This window comes from Cupressus sempervirens, chromosome 1 (genome assembly GCF_028749045.1).
Source record: "Cupressus sempervirens isolate cs-2001-9-10 chromosome 1, ASM2874904v1, whole genome shotgun sequence".
Classification (NCBI taxonomy): Eukaryota; Viridiplantae; Streptophyta; class Pinopsida; order Cupressales; family Cupressaceae; genus Cupressus; species Cupressus sempervirens.
The window spans coordinates 776,552,081-776,577,275 of NC_143118.1; the positions used below are offsets into that span (position 1 = coordinate 776,552,081).

The following is a 25,195-nucleotide window of genomic DNA, read 5'->3' on the forward strand; positions in this document are numbered from 1 at the left end:
CCTCCTCCGCCGACTGTGTCCTGTCCCATTGCCTCTAGCACCTAGGTCTGATCCCATCTGATGTGGGGGAATAAGTATCTGTTATACTTGGTACTGGACTTGTGGTGGCAACTATGGCTGTGCCTGCTACTGTTGGAGCACCTGTCTCTGTCCCTATCCCTATAGCTACCCTACCATCCCCACTGGATCTATAAAATGTGGGTATGGATGACTGATCAAAAATGCCTGATATGCAAGCATCATCCCGGCATCTACTATCACTGGCAGGTAATCCCACTAAATTGTAGCTAGGTTGGGGATGTCTATCATGGATCATCCTAGATCTATCCATAGAGGCCATCCCTGCTCAATATCCCTCTGCACCTTAGCATAGGCATAGTACTCAACTGAAATGTCCTGTGGTCGGCCATACTGCCGCCACACTCGTGAGATCAGAAATCTCTCTATGAATGATGTCATCCTACCTGCCAGTGGTCAAGAACTAAACATCTAGGGCAAATCTTTGGGGGCATCATCCCAGTCCTCTATCTCTCTCCAGGGTCACCATATAACAGACACCAGGTCATCGAGATGTGTCCACCATTGCGCAGTCTTACCTAGGTGGGCTTGGGTAATATGCCCTCGATATCTACATATGTAGGGCTGAAGAGGCTCTCGAGCATCCTCAAAAATTGGCCTACATATAGGAAGATGCTCCCAAGCTCAGATCTGTAGAACATAAACACCCGCTGCCATGGTCTTCTTCTCGTGGAAGATGAGCTCATGCATCTGATGAAAAAGATGGCCCAACATGCACTGACCCCACCCAAAGATCTCGGGTGCCTCAACCATCGTATGGAGAATGAAACCCCATCCACACTCCAACCCATGCTGTCCCCTGTCAAGACATAGGAAACAGCTCAAGAAAATACCCAGCATGGATGCCAACCTATGTGTGGGTCCATAGGTATGCATCAGCTCATCCCAGCTGATGGCCCTGCCTCTCGATAGCTCTCTTTCAAAAAAAATGGAAAGTGCCTCTGTCCCTAATCAAGGCACTGTATCATAAATGGCTTGGGTGCCGTGAAATGGAATCCTTAGTATCCTCCACATATCCTTTGGGGTAATCATCATCTCACCCATCGGCAAATGAAATGTGTTCGTCTCTGAATAGAAATGCTCTACCAAAGCAGTTAGTAAACCATGATTCACCATCACGGCTAGAATCTGACATAATGAAGACAAACCCAATCAGGCAATGTGTGCCCAATCTACATCATCAAAACTTTGCAATAACTCTCCATATGATGGATAATGAGATCTAAATGACACGTCTTCGAAGACCTCCTGCACGCACAACAAAAAACAACAAACAAACGATTAGTATCGATTCAAATCAAAGCATCAAAATGAAATAAAGTGCAATTTCTAAGTGCAAAATCACAAAAATGTCACAAAATTTTGCGCAAGATTCATGAAATCTCGCACGAAGACATTCAATTTCATGTGAAGACATCTAGTTTCACGCAAAATAATTCTTTCTTCACATGAAGAATCTAGCCTTCGCATAAAAAAAGATCTCCTTGCACGAAGATAGAGTTGCTCGTGCGAGAAAAGAGATTCTCGCATGAAACATGAATTGCCTCGCGCGAAGAATCCCCATCCTTGTGCGAAACTAAAATTGCCCTACACGAAGATTCTTTGGCCTTTCACAAAGAAATAGTGTATCCTATTTCTTCACACGAAGAAAGAAGATATTCGCGCGAGAAGAGATCGATCTCGTGTGAAGAAAGAATTGACAAACCTAAAACATGCTAAAAACGTGCATAAATGAACTCAAAATGCATGAAAATGAAAGTACAAAGATGGGAAATCAATGACTCACTGGTGGTCCATAGTCTGCTGGCCAGCTGTGTCATTTGGAGTGCTCAAAATGATGATATCTCACATTCACTGCCATGTCTCTATCAAAGCTCAAAATCAATACAAGACAAAAGCACAAATGAATTGAAAATGACCCTTTGAGCCCTTATATAGGTATTGACAAAATTTTTCAAAGTGCTTGTGTTTGTGCAAAAATCACACCCCTGGCTAATTGGACTATTCTGGATCAATTTTCGGGATCAAATTCGAAATTTGACACACCTAAGAGCCTCAAAAATGCATTTTAAAATTTTGGGGACCGACGCGATCAAATGCTTGTGTAGCCCAAATTTTTCTGATCCTTTGTGATTCTTGGAATCCTTTCAACTTTACATTCTCCATATTTTCAAAATTCATTTTGAAAATAGTCAACTTAAGTCAACTATGGCTAAATATGGTCAACTTTTGGTCAAATTTGATTTTTGCAACTTTGCAATCATTTCAAATCAACCCTGAATCTTCTTCAGATCATTCTGATATCTTCTAGATTCTGCTGAATCTCAAATTTCTTCTATATCTCATGATATACTGCTTCTAATCATATTTCTGGTGTGTCATCTTTTGGTTTTGCTCTCGAGGGGGCAGGATGATTACATCATTGAATACCTATTGCTTGGGGCATCTAGTTCCCATCTTATGTCCTTATCACTTGGGGCATCTCATCACTTGGGGCATTTTGTTCCCTTCTATCTGACATCTTTGCCATCTATCTTATCTTTTCATCAATTGATCAACCTTATAACAACTCTTCTCAAAGTTCGATAGACAGGTATTGGGACAGTCTAAACCCCAATTCCTGAGGATCAAGCCTCATTCTGCGGATGATTCTATGATTCATGATGTGACCTTGTTATCTTTTATCAATCTCAGGTATCTAGGTGTTCTATCTAGATCCTTGAAGGTTAAGCTCCATTCTAGAGATAGTCTGCTAAATGCTATTATTCTCAGGTATTTAGGTGTTCTATCTGGATCCTTGAAGGTTAAGCTCCGTTCTGGAGATAATCTTCTAAATGCTATCAATTTTAGGTATCTAGATGTTCTGTCTGGATCCTTAAAGATTATGCTTCGTTTTGAAGATAATATTTTAAATGCTATCAATCTTAGGTATCTAGGTGCTCTACTTGGATTCCTTGGGATTAAGCTCTGTTCTAGAGATAGTCCTTAAAAGCTTATCAATTGGTCTCTATGTCATCAACTTCGGAACCAATCTCATCTTTGCATCATGCTTTCTAATTTTCTTTGAATTAAATGTGCTGCTTGCACATTCATTCAAAGAGGGGAAAAATGTAATACCCCAAAATTGGCTCATTGCCATTATACCAATTCTGGTCTATTTCTGATAATTTCTAAGTCTTATTCTAATAGGCAATTCTCGTTCTGCTATTCGCTACTTGACTTAATTGTCAGATGCAAAAAACCCTAATCTACATTCATCATATTTCTTATTTAATTCCTATAGTATGCACTCATATTAGTCGCATTAAACCTACTTGATTTAATTATAATTTAATTATTAAGTATTTATACTTTAATTAAATTATAATTATATCCTAAGGCTAATGTACTATGGAATTAAATTTATTTAATTTAATAAATACGCCTATCTTGATTAATTAAATGTAATTATTTAATTAAATGGGAAAGGTATTTTCTAATTAATTAAATGAAATTATTTAATTAAATTGAGTACTTACTTCTAATTAATTAAACAAATTTATTTAATTAAATGGGAAGCCATTCCTAATTAATTAAATGAAGTTATTTAATTAAATAAGAAAAGTGTCTCTAGTTAATTAAAGATTATTTAATTAAATAGAAAAAGTAATTATGAGAGCATATCTCATTTTATTAAATTAAATATCTCAACAAAATCTCTCTTCAGTTCAAAAAGGGAAATTTCTAGTTCACTATTGATAAAAAATGAGTTAAATCAGTTAACTCCTTTTTCTACTCAAATTAAAATGGTTAACGCCTTATTTTACTCAAATTAAATTTGTTAACTCCCTTTAATTTGGGAATCTCCCTTTGTGACTGAACTTCACCTTTAATCCTGACCGTTGACCCGAATCGATCTCAACCGTTGATGGATTCCAGGAAAGTCTATTTAAGAGACCCTTATCTCTTCATTTTAGAAGATGAATTGATTTGCTATCGAATTGCTATTGAAATTTATGCTCATATTTACTTACATTTCTTGCATGCATTCTCATTCTTAGTTTAATCTCATTTTAGTTTAATCATGTACATGCTTAATCTAGTTTGCTTTATTTGTTCTTAGATTACATTACATCTTTCATTCTAGATTAATCTGCATAATCATATAGATTAGTCGCATTTTCTTTCAAATCCTTCATTCTTAGAGGGTCTGGTTGCTTAAACACCTCGAATATGAGGATATCTGACAAGCAATTCCCTTTAGATAGAAGGCAACAGGTCACTTTGCAGGGTAAATTTTGGATGAACAGTCAAATGTTCATTTCAGGATGAATCCACATACAATGACCGTGTTGAAGTGTGTGTGTTAGCTTAGGCCATATATTCACGCATACAGTTCCTAAGGGAAGGAAAAGCAAGATAGTTTAGCACAAGCTAAGCTAAAAGTAGAAGGTGAACCAAAACCTTTTAGATAGAGAAGAAGGATAGGTGGAGATGGGTTTAGAGGTAATTGTTTCTAGTGTGGTCAAGAGGGGCATAGATCATTTGAATGTTTGATTGGTAGAACATCTGCTATTGTGAATGAGGTTGAAGTCTAGAACAATCAGCCTGAGCAAGGAGAAAGTTTGTTGGCTCAACAAGTATTGGTTAGTGAGAGGACATTGGATTCTTGTCAGAGGACTAGTTTGTTCAAAACTCATTGTAAGTCTGGTGATAAATTCTACAAGGTGATTGTGGATGGTGGTAGCACTAATAACCTTATTGCTGAAGAGATGGTTTAGAAACTTGGTTTGAAGAGAATGAGACATCCTTATCCTTATAGAATTTCTTGGTTGCAAGGTGAGCATTGTAAGGAAACTCTGGTGCGGAAATAGTTTCCTACACTAATCTCTTAAGAGAAGTATGGTACAAATCCTATTAAAATATTTTACACTTATAGATTCAATATCATGTAAACAACAATATTTCAGCCAAGCAAGCATAAAGAAAATAGATAGAGAAAGAAACACATAAGACAAAGATTTTTTTGGTGGGGAAAAACCTATCAATAAAACAACCTCACCCCTCCAGAACCTACACAATGTATTATCTTCAACACAAGGTTACAATACACTTGCAATGCAAGTTCAACAGCGACAAGAGAAGACTCCAGTAGCAACTCACAGTACCAACAATACACTTTTTCGCATACTCCTCTTCACCTGTCATTGAATCTTCTTGACATAGCTCTTACGTGTCATAGGAATCTGTCATAACCATTTTAGCTATGATCTCCTTATACATAATTCAAGATGCCAACACATCAACATTATTTGCTAGAAATACATTTTACAAAATAAATAATAAGAATAGGAATTATCCAAGGTTAAGACACCTTATTCCTAACAAGCATGCTTTGGAAGTGAGAGAGTAATTCCTTGTTGATTTCTAGTTTAGGTAGTATAAGGATCAACTATTATGTGATATTGTGGATATGAATAGTTGTCATGTATTACATGGCATACCTTTACAGTATGATTGCATGGCTATGTATGATTGTGTTAGGAATGCATTTATTGTTGAGAAAGGTGGTAGGAAGTTTTCCCTGATTCCTTTATAGAATGAAGAGCTTGGTAGGAGGAACTTGAGTATTGGTAGTCAAGTTGACTTGGCATATTTTGAGGGGGTTGGAGATCAGCATGGAAAGTAGACCTATGAAAACTTGTGGTGGATGTGAAGAAGAAGAAAAGCAAGGAAAGGAGTGTACAAGTTGAAGATTTAGAGGATATGTATGTTAATAACCAGTTTGGAATTTATGTGCCGAATCTTGGAAGATGTTCTATTTACTAGAACATCTTTTTTGAACTTGGGGTCTCTGATGTAGGAGCATCTTAGGTTTGCTTGCAATCTTGGATATTTAGATGGATTTTGATTAAGTGTTGTGGAGCTTGGAAGATACTGGTGTTCAACATACATTGGGAGCTCAGCATGGTCTAGGAACTTGGCATGGTCTTTGGTTGCTTGGCATGGTTTTTGGACTTGGCATGATCATTGGTTTCTCAGCATGGCCTTTGGTTGCTCAACATGGTCTAGGGACTTGACATGGTCATTGGTTGCTTGGCATGGTCTTTGGTTGCTCAGAATGGTCTGGGGATTCAATATGGCCTCTAGTTACTCAGCACGGTCATTTTTTGCTCAAAATGGTCTAGGGACTTGGCATAGTCTTTGGTTACTCAACATGGTCATTATTTTCTTAGCATGGTATGGGGACTCGTCATGGTCTTTGGTTGCTCAACATGGTCTCTGGAGCTTGGCCTTGCTTAGGAATTTGGTGCTTGTTGTAGGCTATATAAATATTTTTCTACAATGAGTCAGAGGATGAAAATATCAAATATTGAAGAGGGCCTAGAGTACTAACTATAGTTCAAAGAGTGAGTTCTAATTCATTTAGAGCTAGGAGATATCAAAATTTTACTTAGACATTGATTTTGGGCATTTAATTGCTATTCTTGACCGACTTGTGGCATTTAATTTATGTATTTGTATTTAGTTTGTATTCTAGGACAACTTGTGGCTTAGATTGGGATAAGTTGGGGTTGGAGAAGTCTTTAGTCATTATTCATCCATCATGGAGAAGAGGAGTAGCTTGAAGAGAAAATTTGGAGAAGAGCTAGTAGCTGCGGCTTGGAAAATAAGGAGATTGCTTGGTGGACTTGCGAGCACAAGTTGAAATCTTCCTTGAAAATTTCTACCAAAGTGTGGATCTAGACTAGCTAGGGTTTGGACTAGATCTCGAGGAATCTTGCTAAACTATTATTGGAATTTCTATTGTATTTGGCTATAACCGAGAAGGCCTTACAACCTGGCACATTGCATGTAATTGTTATTTTATAAATGAAGAGTTGTGATTTGATATCAGATCTTGCATCATTGCTTCTTGTTGTTGTTTTCCCACTACATGGTTAAATTTTTGGGGGCTAGGACATCTTCTCTGGGGATACTCCTTCCTTGCACTGTGTTAGGTGGTATCAGGGCATAATTGTTCCTGAGTGTGTAGACAGATCATCGAAGTTCTGCTAGTTTACACCAGGACTTGGGTTGACAAAGGTTGATCTTGTGGTTGATTGATCTTTTGATCAGTGCATTTGTAAGATACCTCCAAAAAAATAGGACCATAAGGAAATTGCTAATCTTACTGATGTTGTAGAAGAATGGATTTCAAAGAAGGTTAAAGTAGTTTTTAGATCTGACATGGAGGATGTTAGAGTAGAGTTCAGATCTTAGATAGCATCAATGAAGAGTGAGATGATTGCTAAAATTGTGAGTGCTTTAGGTGGTATACCTAGGCATGTGGGTACTGAAGGTAGTTATGAGGAAGTTTCTAAAGACTTTGAAGTTTCCAGATCTGGTGGTGAGGATAGATCTAATCATGTGGAGAGACCTGTTGGAATTGGGGTTGGTCAGTTTGCTTGACTTGGATCTCAGTTGAAGTTGAAGCATAAGATGGAGCTTTCTAATTTTTCTAGCACTTTGAATCTAAAAGACCTAATTGATTTGATTTGTGAATTGGAAGACTACTTTGAGCTTGAGGATATTGAGGATCCACTTAGAGTAAGGTTGGCACAAACTAAGCTAAAGGGACATGATACTCTTTGGTTGAAAGAACTATGAAGAGATAGAGAAGAGGAAGGTGAAATGAGTACAACTAGAAGGAGGTTGATAGTGACTAAATTGAAGGCTAAGTTCATTCCTATTGATTATGAACTTGAATTTTTTAAGAAGTTGTAGAATCAAAAGAAGAAGGATATGACTGTGAAATATTATATAAGGAATTCTACAAGTTGACTATTTGGTTTGGACATCGAGAATTGCCAAAAGAGAAGGTAGCTCAGTATATTAATGGTTTGAGATTCAATATTAAAGATGAGTTTGGTATGCTAAATATTTTTTTAGTTGAGGATGCTTATTAGTATGGTTTGAGAGTAGAGGAGAAGCTAAAGAGGAAGAATCAAGTTAGTTCCCGAGGGAAGGAAATGCAGGATAGTTTAGCACAAGCTAAACCAAAAGTAAAAGGTGAACCAAAACCTTTTGAATAGAGAAGAAGGATAGGTGGAGGTGGGTTTAGAGGTAATTATTTCCAGTGTGGTCAAAAGGGGCATAGATCTTTTGAATTTTTGATTGGTAGGACAATTGCTATTATGAATGGGGTTGAAGTTTAAAATAGTTAGCCTGAAAAAGGAGAAATTTTGTTGGCTCGACGAGTGTTGGTTAGTGAGAGGACATTGGATTCTTGTTAGAGGACTAGTTTGTTTAAAACTTATTGTAAGTCTGGTGGTAAAGTCTGAAAGGTGATTATGGATGGTGGTAGTACTAATAACCTTGTTGTTGAAGAGATGGTTTAGAAACTTGGTTTCAAGAGAATGATACATCTTTATCCTTATAGGATTTCCTAGTTGCAAGGTGAGCATGCTTTGGAAGTGAGGGAGAAATGCCTTGTTGATTTCCAGATTGGGATGTATAAGGATCAAGTGTTGTGTGATATTGTGGATATGAACAATTGTCATGCATTATTTGGTAGACCTTGGCAATATGATTGTAGGGTTGTGCATGATTATGTTAGGAATGTGTTTACTATTTAGAAAGGTGGTAGGAAGTTTTCCCTGATTCCTTTACAGAATGAAGAGCTTGGTAGGAGGAAGCTGAGTTTTGGAAATTGAGTTGAGTTGGTAGATTTTGAGAGGGTTGGAGATTAGCATGGAAAGTAGACCTATGGAACACTTGTGGTGGATGTGAAGAAGAAGAAAAGAAAGGGAAGGAGTGTACAAGTTGAAGATTTAGAGGATATGTATGTGCATAACTAGTTTGGGATTTATGTGCTAAATCCTAGAAGATGTTCTTCTAGTTACTAGAACATTGGTCTAATGTAAGAGCATGTTGGGTTTGCTTGCAATCTTGCATATTTGGAGGGATTTTGGTTAAGTGTTGTGGAGCTTGGCAGATACTAGCATTCGACATACAATGGGAGCTCAACATGGTTTGGGAACTCAGCATGGTCTGGGGACTCAACATGATCATTGGTTTCTCAACATGGTCTTTGTTTGCTCGGCATGGTCTGGGGACTCGACATGGCCATTGGTTGCTTGAAATGGTCCTTGGTTGCTCACCATGGTTTGGGGACGCAACATGGTCTTTGGTTACTCGATATGGTTATTTTTTTCTTAGCATGGTCTAGGGACTTGGCATGGTCTTTGGTTAGTCGGCATGGTCATTGTTTTCTTGATATGGTCCAGGGACTCTGCATGGTCTTTGGTTGCTTAGCATGGTCTCTAGAGCTTGGTCTTTCTTAGGAATTTGGTGCTTGTTGTAGGCTATATAACTAATTTTTTACAATGTGTTAGAGGATAAAATTTGTATATGTTAGAGAGAGCCTAGACTAATAACTATGGTTTAAATCATGAGTTTTAATTCATTTAGAGCTAGGAGATATTGAAATTTTACTTAGACATCAATTTTTGGCATTTAATTGTTGTTGTTGGCTGACTTGTGGCATTTAATTTTTGTTCTAGGCCAACTTGTGGCATCGATTGTATAATTAGGGGTTGTGGGGAAGTCTTTAGTCATTATTCATCCATCGTGGAGAAGAGGAGGAGCTTAAAGAGAAAATTTGGAGAAGAGGTAGTCACTGCGGCTTGGAAAATAAGGAGATTGCTTGGTGGGCTTGCAAGCACAAGTTGAGATCTTCCTTGAAGTTTTCTAATAGAGTGTGGATTTGGACTAGCTAAGGCTTGAGTTGGATCTTGAGGAATCTTGCATAACTATTATTGTAATTGCTATTCTATTTGGTCATAACCAGGAAGGCCTTACAGCCTGACACATTGCATGTAACCATTGTTTTATAAATAAAGAGTTGTGATTTGATATAAGATATTGCATCATTGTTTCTTGTTGTTGTGTTCCCATTGCATGGTTACATTGCTGTGGGCTACGACATCTCCTCTAGGGATACTCCTACCTTGCACTATGTCATCCAACCTAGCACAAAAAATGGTGTGCTAATGTGGCATGGGGGACACATGTTGCGATGATGCTTCCCCACTTGCATAGTCATTAGGTGCTGACTATAATGTGGGGAAGCACCTAGTTGACACATCTTAGTGGGCCCCACTCAAAGGTGACATGGTAGGCTCAAATCCAAATGTGCAAGATTGTGCCACATGGTGCATCCTACGATGGGCACCTCCTCACTACGGGAAGTTACTTAGAAGATAAGTAAAGTGTGGAAGCACCTGGGTGCCATGTGACAGTGGGCCCAAGTCGGATGCCACATGGTAGTCTAGTCAGTGTGTTGGGTGGTGGTGATGTGGCAATCAGGTAGCCAATTAGGTGCTACCACATTGTAACTTGGTCAAACCAAGTTTGACTCGAGTCTCAAGGGTGAGGGAATTTCAAAAATGTTTTTAAAATAATATTTTAAAATTATTTTTCAACAAAATAATGCACGTACAAGTTTTGAATTGAAGATGATATATTCTAAAGTTTAAACTTTAGGGTATTTTAAATTTTTGAAAAAATAAGTTGCAAAGTAGAGTTTTATAGCTATGGGGTATATTTCTCAAAATGACTTTTAGGGGGTTTCTTATATGTGAAAATAGGCAAATTATATATCGCCAGAACTGGGAGAAGATGAACTTTCTAATTATGTAGTTTGGTTTTGCATAGGAAGTCACTAGTTTAAGTTATAGACAGAAATGTAAAATTTGGGCCTTCTCAGTGAAATGGGAAAAAATTAAAAATGTAGTTATAGGCATGGTGAAAGGTCTGTTGGGTTAATTTTAAGGATATTATACCATTCTGTATAATTTGGCTCCAATTTTCAGTTATGAGGGATATTTTTTTTTTCTAGTTGGGCTGAATTTTGAGACTGAAGTTGGAGTCATGATTGAAGAATTGGATCTTTTTGTGAAATGAAAGGGAAAATCAAAATATCTCTAGGTTAGGATTGAATTCTTTCATCCTATATATGTATTTTCTCTCTTTTATTTTAGAGGTTGGAAAATATTGGAAAGGTTCGTTGGAATCGAAAACTGAAGCATACATAGTTTTTCTGGAATTGGTGAAATCTGAATGGAAAGATGTGGGATGTGCTAGTTCTAGACCATGAAGCTTTTCTTTGGCTATGGTACCCACTTCCCATCCCATCAATTTATCTTTCCCACCATTTTCTCTCTTGTATGACAACATATATTTATAATATAGGCTGGTTCATTAGGCACTTTGCGAGTCAATTTCATGCATTTTCATGTATTATTTCAAGGACATTAATACAAAGTATAGAAGGTGTTGAGTTTCATTTTGGATCTTGTCTCCTTTATTAGTGATTTACAATGTTTTATGATCTTTTAACAAAGAGTTTAGGTCATAAGTGTAGTACCTTAAAGTTGTATCTTGTTTAATTGTTGCTTATAATTCAATGAGTTATGTAAATCTTTCAAGGAAATCAATAGCATTGCAGGTTTATTGAGGAGGATATTAGATAATAATGAGATTTAGATTGAACATTGATATTCAGTTTACAAGGTAAATGGATAGATCTGGATTCTTAGCATAGCATATATGTTTCAGATATCCAAAATACAGGAGAAAGATTTGTGAAATGCCCAATGGATGAAGCACTGATTAGCTGCAAGATCACTAGCTTGTTGTCCATACTTGGTTTTCATCCACTTTCCCCACCCAAATAAAATCAAATCAAATTCAAATCATATTTATATTTTATGTTGAAGAGCTAAAATAGAATGCCCTCACTTAGCTTATGAGTTTCATTATCTTGCACTTAGCTATTACAGATCTGTGTTATCTCATGAGTCATTAGGAGAAATAAGGGTTAAATATGCTATTAATAGATTCAAGAATATGCTTAGCACTAGTACCATATAGATTGAATTTTATGTCCACCCACCTAGGTTTTGTAGAGCCTAAAGTAGAAGAAGGGTCTATCCTTATAGGTTGCCTAGTGTTTGAAAGGATATGTTAAGGATGGGAGTTAGCTAACCCTAGATGTACCTTATTCTCGTCGGGGTAATTTGGAATTGTCCTTGTTTCAAAACACCAATAGGTTGAAAGAAAAGAAAAAGGATCAATGACATCCATAAAGGTGGATTGGAATGTATTGAATCATATAATGACAATATGTAATGATCAATTTAATGTAAACATGAAAAGTCCTAAAGGTCTTGATAAGCATTTTAGCCACAACAATGATGTAATGGTGGCCGATAGTGCCAAAAAGGGATCTAGTTTGATTAGAGGAGTCAAGTAGGTCATAAGGGGGTCTTAGAACAATTCCTAAGTAATAGGTAGACGTAAATTAAGAGATAAATCAATTAAATAAGGTTTTAAATTCAAAACTTGAATCCTAACGGTCATATCCTAGATTAAGAGGGAAAAAAAGTTTTAAAATGTTTTAACCTCTATCATGGATTCCAACCAATGGAATATGGTTGGAAAAGTTGTAATTTTTCCTATATATCTTGGTAAAGGCATATGATCAAGAAGGAAGAGAAGTGTACGGATTCTATCAACATTTGTACGGGCTATGGTGAAAGAATACAATAAAACTCCATTTTGAGCAATTTGGTGTTTGATATTTTGATTTAATTGGTTTATTAGAGCTATAATGGTATTTTGAGTATATTTAAATTGTATCTAATCCATTCCTAGTGCAATAAGACAAGTATGAGTTCATTTTTCCAAGAGTGTTGATTGCAAGCAACTTTTCTTTGATTTTTGCATGTTTTGGGCCCCTAGGAAGGATTTTCTCATTCCATGGATGTAGGAATCTCATTAACATGAAATGAACATGTATTAATATGTAAATAATCCTTATAACAATGTTTGGACAAGAATTTTCATGGTTGGTGGCCTCTAATGAAGTTTAGGTGGCTGCAGGTGCATGAAATGCATGCCTAGGGAGAAACTAAAGGAGATCTATCCATTGGAGGGTGGTATTTTATGATATATTATGTATAAAAATTATTTGAAGATGGTGAATCAAAATTAATTTGATTGAGATTTGGATGGGAAGTCACACATTGAGAAAGCCTTAGGTTTGAGGGTTTGTGAAGACCCTTTTGGGGGTTTCTTACTTGCATAGGTTGGAGCATCAAATTGACTTGATATTCCTTTGATTGGGTTAATTTGAGATTTTTGAAAGTCTAGAGAATTGGGAGCAAGGGAAGCAAGTAGTTCCTTTGGAAAACCACCCTATTTTATGCCTAAAAAGGTTGCCCAATTGAAGGATCAATTTGTTGGTCCAAAACAACCTATACTAAGGTTGAGATATGTTGAAGAAGACTAAAATGGGTGTTTAAAAACCTATTTTATTTGAGAATTCCTTGGGAGAGTTTTGGAGAAAACTTTACCTCTTTCTTGTTGGAGACCTAGTTGGAGGCAATTAGGCCTACTAGGTAGCTTTGAGGAATTTGAGTGGTAGGATTGGGTTGAGGGTCTAGAACCACTTGAAATATCTTGAATCCATATTAGATAGGTGAAATACATCCACTATAGCCTTTGGGAGAGTGTTTAAGCTATAGAAAGGATAGTTGTTATTTTGTGGGTTTGGGGAACCTTGACTTTCCCTTGCACATTTTCACATTGTGAAATTTTTGGCCTCATCACACTTATCCACTACATCAATTGGTATCAAATCCTAGGAGCATCATAGGGTGAGTGAAAGAGAGAGATTTATTGGGATCATTTCTGTATATTATCCTTGTTGAAACCCTTGAACAAGAAAGAAGGGGAAATCTTGAGAAGGACAAGGAGATGCAATCCTTGGCTGGTAGATTAACCATACTATAAAATAGAGCAAAAAGAATATTGGAAGAGGAAGATGAATTTGAAGAGTAGGGAGAAGAATATATCCCTCTAAGAGAAGGTGTATAGTTAGATCCTATGGAGGAGAGGATGGCTAAGTTTGTTAAAGCCATAAGGAGTGGAGATGTAAAAGGAAGATTAGACTTACCTTTGTATGTAGGTAAGATGGTGATGAAGAACTCATTGAATAGTTTAGTGCTATGGAGAACTACTTTGAGTTTGGAAACATAGATGATAAAGATAAAGGATTGAGAAAACCAAATTGAAAGGGCATGCCTTACTTTGGTAGGATTATATACAGGAAGAGAGATGGAAGAATAGTAGACCCAAGGTTCCAGTGGGAATGATACCCATCAGATGATGTAATAATATAAATATTCCTTGTAAGAGGATGGACCCTATTAGGAGTCTATGGATACATTTAGTACATATCAGTCCCTATTAGGAGACTTTGAATCCCTGTTAGGAAATTCCAACACTATTAGTTGTGGCAACCCTGTTAGGAGTTCTAGAAGACAGATGGATCCACTATCCAAATGATCTCTATATTATTCCTTGCAGAATAATAGAAATCAATAGTACTATTCCTTCCTCTTTCTCTATCCTTTCAACTAGACTTCTACTCCTTCTGATCTTGTAACTAGATCACAAATATCACATCTAATAACACTTTGGATTTCTTACTCACATTCACCAAACACTCTACTCCTTTTTTCACTTCACATCCAATATAATGATCATAGACTTCCTCATCTATTACAAACAAGGAAAACATATTTCCTTTATACCCTATCTTCAAAATAATTTGTTGAGTTGGCCTTGATGCTTTCCCAAATAATTATAATAAGAAAATTAATTAATTCAATATTAAAATAGCACTATCAACTCATAGTCTATACAACTTCTCACACATGTGACACTAGGGATTGTGTATTTACTAATTTCATCATCAGACTGTCTTATGTCACTAGTTGACTACACATCTCCAAATTATATCTCTGTTAGAAGATATATTACAAACATCAAAAACCACTTCTTAGGTACTTTGTCTCTATACTACTCTCTATAAATCAAGCATATCTTGCATACATCTTTGACTCAAGTATTATGTATTGAACCTTAACATAAAGACACTATATAGAACATGTCCATGAATGTGCATCATCAGATAATCAAAAAATTGTCCATATAACTAAGATCTTTGTCTTCTACTCTGTCAGTCTTCACATACTTACTGTTATGTTGACATCAATGATAGACACAATCATGAATGCAATATGTCAATCATGCTATCAACCTCCCCAAGTATTCTATCAATGCTTAGGATACCACCCCAAAGGAAAACCATTTGCATTCATGATAACAATCTCCACCTTTTGCATTGATTTCAACATAGATGAAAAACATCTAAGTTTCAAGAATATCAAATAATACTTTGTTGTTGTTGTTGTTGTTATCATATTTTCAAATCCTCTTCATCGATCAAATATGAAAATCTCTAGAACACTTCTCTATTCTAAAGTTTCATGAATCTTTCTAAATATTCCTAATAGAGATATGTGACTCTCTCTCCCCCATTCAAAACTTTGAGGATTTTTTTCATGCACTCTTTCGCCATTGACATCAATGAAAAAGGTCCAATTATGTCAATTTAATGCTCCAATTTATTACCAACTCGAGTGTCAAAAGACACTATTCAATACAAAATACCAAGAGTCCTTAATGAATTAGCTCATCACATATACTCCACCATATGGGAAGCATAAGCATCTAGTCTACTCTATCAATAGTGCTCTATGCTGATGCACTCTCTGCATCATCTATTCAGAAGTAGGTAGGGGCATAAACCTAAGAATACCTCTTAAGTAATCAAATGTATCTTTAGGTAAGGGATTAATAAATATATCTAAAATTTGGTCTTTGGTACTCACATATTCCAATCTAATCTCTTTTTCTACTACCTTCTCTCTCAAGACATGATACTTTATAGATATATGCTTAGTCTTAGAATGCAACAAATGATTCTTAGACATACTTATTGTACTTGTGTTATCATCGTATATGATAATAAGTTTTGTAAACTCAATCCCAATATCCTTCAACATTTTTTTCATCCACATAACTTGATTATAGTTCTCTATTGCTATTACATACTCTTCCTTAGTTGTACTCTATGAAATACAATCTTGTTTCTTGCTCAACCAAGAAACCAATCTTCCTAGAAGAAAAAATGTATGACCATTGGTTCTCTTTCTATCATCCATAGCGCCTACCCAATCCATATTAGTATATGCACATAGAGTGAAATCACTCAATCTGTCATACCATATTCTATAATTAGATGTTCCTTTCAAATATATAATATCCTCTTTGCTATTGCATAATGATACTCATTATGATCAGCTTGAAATCTAGCTACAATCCCAACTGCATTTTTTATATCTAGTTTGGTGTGAGTTAGATATTGAAAACCTCCAATCATGGTTCTATATTTTTCTCAACTATAGGTGTCTCATCCTTTCTATATAACTTGTGACTAGTTATCATAGGTGTACTAATAGGGTTACAACTTTCCAGTCCAAATATATTCAACAAAACTTGTAAAATGAAAATGCCATCACTATTCTTTACAATCTGTAACCCTAGGAAAAACTTAATTTTTCCTATCATGCTCACCACAAACTTGTTCTTCATTTCTTTAGAAAAATTATCACTTGCTTCATCATTAACTCCAAATATTATGTCATCAACAAATATTACTATTATCAACAAACCATTCTCAATTCCTCTCAAATACAAGTTGCTATCATACCTTTAATAAATCTAAGTATTGTTAAATACTTATCAAACCTTGTGTACTAGGTTATAGGTGCTTCCTTAGTCCATATAGATATTTCTTTAGTCAATATACCATATTTTTGTCTTCTATTATAGGGAAACAATTAGGCTGCTCAATGTATACCTCTTCTTCAACTTCTGCATTCAAGAAAGTTGATTTAACATTTATCGGATATACTTTGAACTTCTTATTCATTACATAAGCAAGGAATATTCTTATTGATTCTATTCTAGCAATAGGGGCATATGTCTCCTCATAGTCTATTCCTTCTTCCTATGAATATTCTTTGCACACAAGTCTAGCCTTGTTTCTTAAAACTTCACCTTGTTCATTCATCTTTTTCCTAAATACCCATTTATTTCCTATAACATTCTTGTCATTGGGTCTAGGAACTAATTCCCATATTTGATTCTTAATAATTTGATCTAGTTCTTCCTTCATTTCTTAACTCCAATGATCATCTTTACATGCTTCATGTGCACTCTTAGGTTCTACTTTAAAAATCAGACATAATTCCTCATTAACTCTATTTCTTGTCATCCCACCTTTGTCTTTTCTTCTAATTATCTACTCTGGAGGGTGATTCTTTGTCATGTTTTTCTTAAAGGTAGGAATTGCTAACTCAACTCTTATCTAACCTCTTGGTTTGAATATTTGTTATCCTCTTTTCTCAACAATTTGTACATCATTTGCAAATCATTGTTAGTCTCAAAGAAAACTTCCACATTCTGTCTAACAATTCCAGTATTATCTTCTTCATTAGAATTGTAATCTAACATCTTTTCCTTAGTTCCAAAATTTTCATCAATCTTTACATTTGTGCATTCAACTATTGTGTTAGTTACATGATTAAAACATTTTTAGGCCTTTCTTTTGAATGAATAGTCAAGAAACATACCTTCATCACTTCTTGGATCAAACATATCAATAACATCATCTATCTTAATGTAACACTTGCTCCCAAATATTCTAAACCACTTAACTGATGGAGAATGGCCAAACCATAATTCATAAGGTGTATTGTTCATACCTTTTCTAATCTATACTTTGTTCATAGTGTATATTGTTGTATCAACCACTTCTCTCCAAAATGTCTTAGAAGCATCATTCTCAAACAACATTACTCTTGCTGTCTCTACTATTGATCTGTTCTTTCTTTCTATAACCTCATTTTGTTCAAGTGTCCTAGGTGAAGATAACTATCTCTTGATTCCATTCTCTTCACAAACTGTTAAAATATTTAGAGTTAAATTCTCCTCCTTTATCTAATTTCAAATATTTTATCTTAACACCATATTCATTCTCAACTCTATTCTTAAATATCTTAAAATTCTCAAATGCTTTAGACTTCTCTTTAAGAAATACTACCCACATCATTCTAGTGAAATTATCAACAAAAACAATGAAATACCTTTCGCCATAGAATCCTCTTGTTCTAGAGGGACCACTTAGATCTGTGTGAACAATTTCTATCTTATCTATGGTTGTGAACTTCTTGCTAGGAAATGATACCTTCTTTTGCTTAGCCAAAATACATTCTTTGCAAAAAACATTAGTAGGCTTTGTTATCTTAGGAAAGTCTTTAACTACAAATGTGCTACTAAATTTCACAATATTATCAAAGTTTATATGAGAAAATCTCATAGTCCATAACCAAATGTTATCTACTTTTGTAACCAAACATGTCATTGTAGTGAGATTCAATTGAAATACTTTACCTTTGGACCTAGTTCCAGTTCCAATCACCTGACCATTTTATCCCTTATACTTTTTCTCTCTTTTAGGACATTTAGATATATAATGATCAAACTCATTACAAGTCCAACATTTAAAGATATTATTACCATAGTTTTCTCTTCTCACAAGAAGGGCTATACCTTCTTCAACATTCTTATCTTCATCAGATCTAGTTTTGCTACCACTAGTAAAATCTCAATGTTTACTTTCACTTCTGAAGGGACTTAGCCAAATATTTAAGGAAGTGAAGGTTGTCTCCATTCTTTTCACTTCTCCAAATTGTCTTAGACCTACTTCTTCTAGTTCTAGTCTTCTAAGCAATGTTTCCATGGTAAACTCCTTAGTACAGGGTATTAGTAGCTAAATCATCTGACCTACTTGCTTGAATGGTGTTGTTAAGCTATTCAAGATATTCAAAAAACCTCATCTTCTTCCTTGGTTCTACCATATGTCTTGATTCCTGCAACAATATTTGATATCTTACCAATATAGCTTCTTACATATTCATCTTCCATCATTTTAGTATCTTGAAATGCACATATCCAATTCTATAATCTTGCTCTTTTTGTATGTATATCAACTTCAAAATTAGATTCTAATGTTGTCCAAATCTTATGAGATATTTAAAGTGACTTTACCTAACTTAATTCATTCTTTGGAAGAGTTGATAGTAAAGCTTCTTTGGCTCTCATGTTACACATGAATGGATCTCTCTCTGCTTCACTACATTCTTCAATCTTCTCTTCATTTACAATTTTCTTTTCACTCTTTGTCAAAAGCCAATAACCTTGACCCATACATAATATATGAGTCTTCATATTCTCCTTCAACCTATCATAGTTAGCCCCATCAAATCTAAGACTATCCTTTCTAAAAATATTTGGTATTGATCTCCTAAAGATGTTAAGCTTTTCCTTCAAGGACCCAAGGCTCTGATACCGATTGTTAGAATATTTAGTCCACCAATATAACTGAGATAGGGTGGGGGTGAATTAGTTATCCAACTAATATCAAAATTATTAAACTTTAACCATATGAGCAATATAATCAAAAACCATAACAAGATATTCATGCACCAGATATGTTAGCTAGGAAAAACCCTAGTGTGTATGATACCCACAAGATGATGTAATAATATAAATATTCCTTGTTAGAGGATGGACCATGTTAGGATTCTATAACACCATTTAGTACATATTAGTGCTTATTAGGAGACTTTCAATCCCTATTAGGAGATTCATTCCTTGTTAGGAGTTGTAGAAGATAGATGGACCCACTATCCAAACAACTCCAGAGGCAAGATCAATGAACCCACTATCCAAATGATCTATGTATTATTCCTTGCAAAATATTAGAAATAAATAATAGTGCTCCTTCCTCTTTCTCTATCCTATCCACCAAACTTCTTCTCCTTTTGATCTTGTAACCAAATTAAAAATCTTGCATCCAATAATCCCTTTGATCAATTAGTCACATTCACCAAAAACTCTTCTCCTTTTGACACTTCGCATTCAATATAATGATCACACACTTCCTCATCTATTACAAACAAGGAAAACATCTTTCCTTTATAACCTATCTTTAAAATAATTCCTTGGGTCAGTCTTGAGGTTTTCCCAATTAATTATAATATGATAATTAATTAATTCACCATAGGTATAGTACTATCAGCTCATAGTCTATACAACATCTCACACATGTGACTCTAGGGATTGTACATTTGCTGATGTCATCATGAAACTTTCTTATGTCATTGGCTAACTGCACATCTATAGATTATATCTCTATTAGAAGACATAATACAAACATTACAAATTGCTTCTCAAGTACTCTAGCTCTATATTTCTCCCTCTAAATTAGACATATCTTTCATCCATCTTTGACTCCATACATCTTTGATTCAGGTACTATGCATTGAACCTTAACATCAAGAAACTGAATATAACATGTCCATGAATGTGCATCACCAAACAATCAAAACATTTTCCATACAACTAAGATCTTTGTCTGCTTCTCTATCAGTCTTCAGATACTTACTACTATGTTGACATTAATGACAAACAAAGTCATGAATGGAACATGCCAATCATGCTAACAACCTCCCCAAGTGTTCTAGAAATGCTTAGGATACTCCCCAAAAGGACATTAGAATATCCTACAATCATGACTAGCATAAAGTATGAGGATATGAATATGATCTATATCAGATAGGTATGTGGGAATCCAACCTATTCATCAAGGACATAAAGGTCAACGTGATGCTATGGTTATATTATATAGGTTTAATGTAGTAAGACTATGGTCAATTTGAGATAGAAAATGTCAAAGTGTCCATAAGCATGCTTTTGCAAAAAATAGGCAAGGATGATATGTTGTAGATCATAAGTGTCAAGTGGGACAAGCAAGAAGCTCAAGACACTAAGATTGACACTTGATATACCCACATATAGAAATAAAAAGAAAACATGCCCCATGCTCCTAGTCCTTTGACTATTAGGGAGGGAATATTCAGCAAAGAAATCATCATAGACAACACACAAAGAGAAATAAAGCTACCAAATCTCAACTAGTTTTAGTATTTAAGTGCATGTGTGAATGTCACATGAATGTCTCCTTAGGAGTTGAGTCTACCAATGAAGGGTGTTATGACCTCCTATTTTGAAGCTAAAGTATTTGATAAGTGTAGAAAAACACTCAATTTAAAGGGGAAGTGTTAAAAAAAATTGTTGAATGAGCTGCCAAAGAAATACCAATGCAACAAGGAGACCATGATAATCTATGTAGTTCATGCCCCCGTAGACCTAGATGGGAATTAGTTCAAAGCTAGGCAAAGGAAAAAAATATGAGATGAAAGGTTCATTAGTGCAAGGAAAGGCACTGATAGACATAGCTGTAAGGGTCTCAAGTAGCACCTATTTCTAGGTATTCACCACTTGACATGATTTTTTTCAAGGAATTTTTATGATTTGTTTATATTTTTGAGAATTTTCTTTTGGTGGTGCATCAAAGTACCTATTGCTATTTTCTCACTAACATGATCATTTTTTTCTAGACATTTTCTACTTTTTAGAAAGTTTTCAGCATCATATATGATATATCTAGATTTTTTTAGGATCATAAGATATGTACAAGCATCAAATAGCAAGAGAACTTAGTATAGAACTTCTAGAGGTAAAGGATGTTAATGGGCTTAGGGAGTTATTTTTCCTCAACTATAGAGAGGTGATAGGAATTGGATCCAAATGTAGTAATGACTATTTAGGGACCCTACCAATTAGGTTCAAACTTTCCCTTTTTTTCTTTATTTTGCTATTTTTTTGGATTTTCTCAAGGACTAGATCACCAACTTGAAATTCTCTAGGATGAAAATTCTTATTGTAGCTAGTAACCAGTCATTTATAGTAAGCCCTCATATGGTCAAAAGAATCTTTGTGACATTTATCTAGGACTCAATTTTATGTATCCTCATAGCTCTATATTCTTCATCATTGATTAGCCCTTTTATAGAGACTCACAAGGAAGGAATCTCAACCTCAAGTGGAAGAAAAACCTAAAAACCATAAAGTAGAGAAAAAGGTGTAGCTCTAGTTGGTGTGCATATGATATTCATATATGCCCATTGTTGGCATTAAGTGATGTTTTTTATTAGTGACAACACTTATTCAGATTTTTTATGGTTATCGAGCTCTTCGAGCAATCTCCAATATTTATTGAGTAATTCAGTTGTTACCAAGTTTCACGGTTCATACCAAGCATTCCAATGGTTACCAAGTGAATTCAAGTAGTGTGAAGTCTAGCAGTTTAGTGATTACCTAGCTTTACAGTGTCTACCAAGTCATCAGTTCTTGTGATGTGAAGTTAGTGTTAACCAAGTGATGGGATGAGTAGTGTTTATCGAGTGCAAACATGGTAGACATGGATTTCAGTTTCTACCAAGTGGCATAGTATCTACTGAGTGTCTAGTATGTATCGAGTTTGAAACTATGTTGAGTGATTAGTATGGACCAAGATTCTACTTCTACCGAGTGCATGACGATGCTGAGTAATGCAGTGGATGCCATGTATCAGAAAGTCACCAAGTCAACCTTTAGAACTTGAGTTTCTACATTTGGGCCAACTTAGTAATATTGGTGTTATCTTGTGTATTGGTCAACCTTGTAATTATGAGAATTGGGTTGGTATATATGTAATGTATTGTATTATACCCAATTGAGAAATAGCAACAATGTTTTGATGCATGAGAATGCAAATTTGAATCAGCAGCAGATAAAAGTGTTGTGCAAGGTCAAATCAAGAGCAGTATTATCTCCAACCTAGTTTTACTTTCTATTTGGAAGGTTTTTGGGTCACCAAATATTGTGTTCAAAGTGTTTTGTGCTTTCAGTTTCTCATGCATGTAGTAGATTAGATCTATTAATGGTAAATGGATTATGTGTGAGGTTACTGATTCACCCCTCCCCTCTCAGTAACCTAGCTAGTCTTGATTATTATTCAATAGCCCATAGCACTAAATTTGTTTGCAAATACCAATCTCTCCTAGATTTATCTATAGTTCTATGTAGGATTTTGAGCAATGTGTTGTTTGAAGCCCGAGCTTGACCATTCCATTGAGCATAGTAGATAGAGAACCAGTGTTGTTTAATCTTGAAATTCTTACATAGCTATCTAAGATCCTTATTTTTGAAAAGTCCTCCATTATCAGTGACAATAGAGGAGGGAATGCAACAGTGAAAAATGATGTGATTCAATATGAACAAAGTAACATGCTTTTTGGTAGAAATAGAAAGTGGAGCAACCTCAACCCATTTAGTGAAGTATTCTACAGTAGTAATAATAAACTTGTGTCCACTTGATGAGATAGGATATATTTTTGCTGACTAGATCAAAGGCCCACTACTAAAAATGCCAATGTGTGATAGATGGGATCAATTCACATCAAGGGGCATGAATCTAATTACCATGTAGCTAATAATTTTTGTAGGACTTAGCATAACACACAACATATTCTTGCATAGTAGATCAATAATAACCAACCCTAAGTAGTTTTCAAGAAATTACAAGGTCATTAGAATGAGACCCAAAAATGTCATTGTGGACTTCAACTAATGCCCATTCAGACTCATCTGTATCTAAAATCTAAGAAGCGTTCCATCTAGACCCTTCCTATACAAGTCACTTGAGATAAGGGTATAGTATGAGGCATTATGAATGAGTTAGGTATATTCTTGATGAGATAGGATATATTTTTGCTGACTAGATCAAAGGCCCACTACTAAAAATGCCAATGTGTGATAGATGGGATCAATTCAAATCAAGGGGCATGAATCTAGTTACCATGTAGCTAATAATTTTTGTAGGACTTAGCATAACACACAACATCTTCTTGCATAGTAGGTCAATAATAACCAACCCTAAGTAGTTTTCAAGAAATTAAAAGGTCATTAGAATGAGACCCAAAAATGTCATTGTGGACTTCAGCTAATGCCCATTCAGACTCATCTGTATCTAAAATCTAAGAAGCGTTCCATCTAGACCCTTCCTATACAAGTCACTTGAGATAAGGGTATAGTATGAGGCATTACAAATGAGTTAGGTATATTCATTATGAGTAAGGTTTTCAAGAATAGTTTGGTCATGAAGGTAGGAGTAAATGGTAGTGTAATGGGAAGAGTCATGACCAACAACAATACAAATAACTCCATTGTAAGGGAAATCATAGGCAGGGTAATATAGCTCTTCCACTAGAAATTCAAACTGAGATTCTTGCAAATGTAGAATAGATGCCAAGGTAGCCATAACATCTAAAGCCTTATTTTCAGCCCTAGGAATTTGTTGAAAATTGATAAAGGTAAAAAAATTCTGTAGAGTGTTAACCAATTTCTTGTATGAAATTAACTTGTCATCCTTGGTTGGATAGTCATCATTGCTTTAATTTATGACAAGCTGGGAGTATCCATAAATATGTAGCTTAATTATTCTCCATTCAATAGTCAATTTGATACAATTTGTGAGAGCCTCATATTCTACTATATTGTTGGTGCAAGGAAACAATGGCTTCTAGGACTTAGAAATTGAGTAGCCACGAGGTGTAATGAAAAAAATACCAGCACCAACACCATTTTGAGTATGAGATCCATCAAAGAATATTTTTGAAGTTCTCTTTGTGACATATATGATTGATGAATCTAGTAAATCTAGCTGCATAGGGATATTATCTTGGAGTGGGCAATTAGGGAGCTAGTTTGCAATAGATCACTCTTTCATAGATTTATGTTCAACATACTAAATATCAAATTCTAATAGAATCATCATCCATTCTAAAATTTTACTTGTAAGCACAAATTTACTTAGAACATAAGTTTAAGAGGATAGATTTTTGCAACCAAATATAGTATGAGTTAGCATGTAATGTCACAACTTTTGGGAGGAAAACACCACAATAAAACAAGCCTTCTCAATGTTATTGTAATTGATCTCATAAGTAACTAATGTCCTACTAATATAGTGTATAGTTCATTCCTTTCCATTCTCATTATGTTGTGCTAGTAAGGCCCCCACGGAAGTAGTTGTAGCTGAAATGTATAAGATCAAAGGTTTCCCTATAATAAGAGTAATGAGAATAGGTGGCTTAGCTAGATATTCATTAATTTGAACAAGAATATTTTGACATTCATTGTTCTACACACATTTATATCCCTTATGCATATT

The 25,195-nt window shown here is 35.2% G+C and overlaps 1 pseudogene; it reads right to left on the reverse strand.

Moving 5' to 3' along the window:
- Positions 1-702: 702 nt before the first annotated feature.
- The window catches only part of LOC149580177 (monocopper oxidase-like protein SKU5), a 186,485-nt pseudogene continuing 161,992 nt past the window's right edge, over positions 703-25,195 (reverse strand).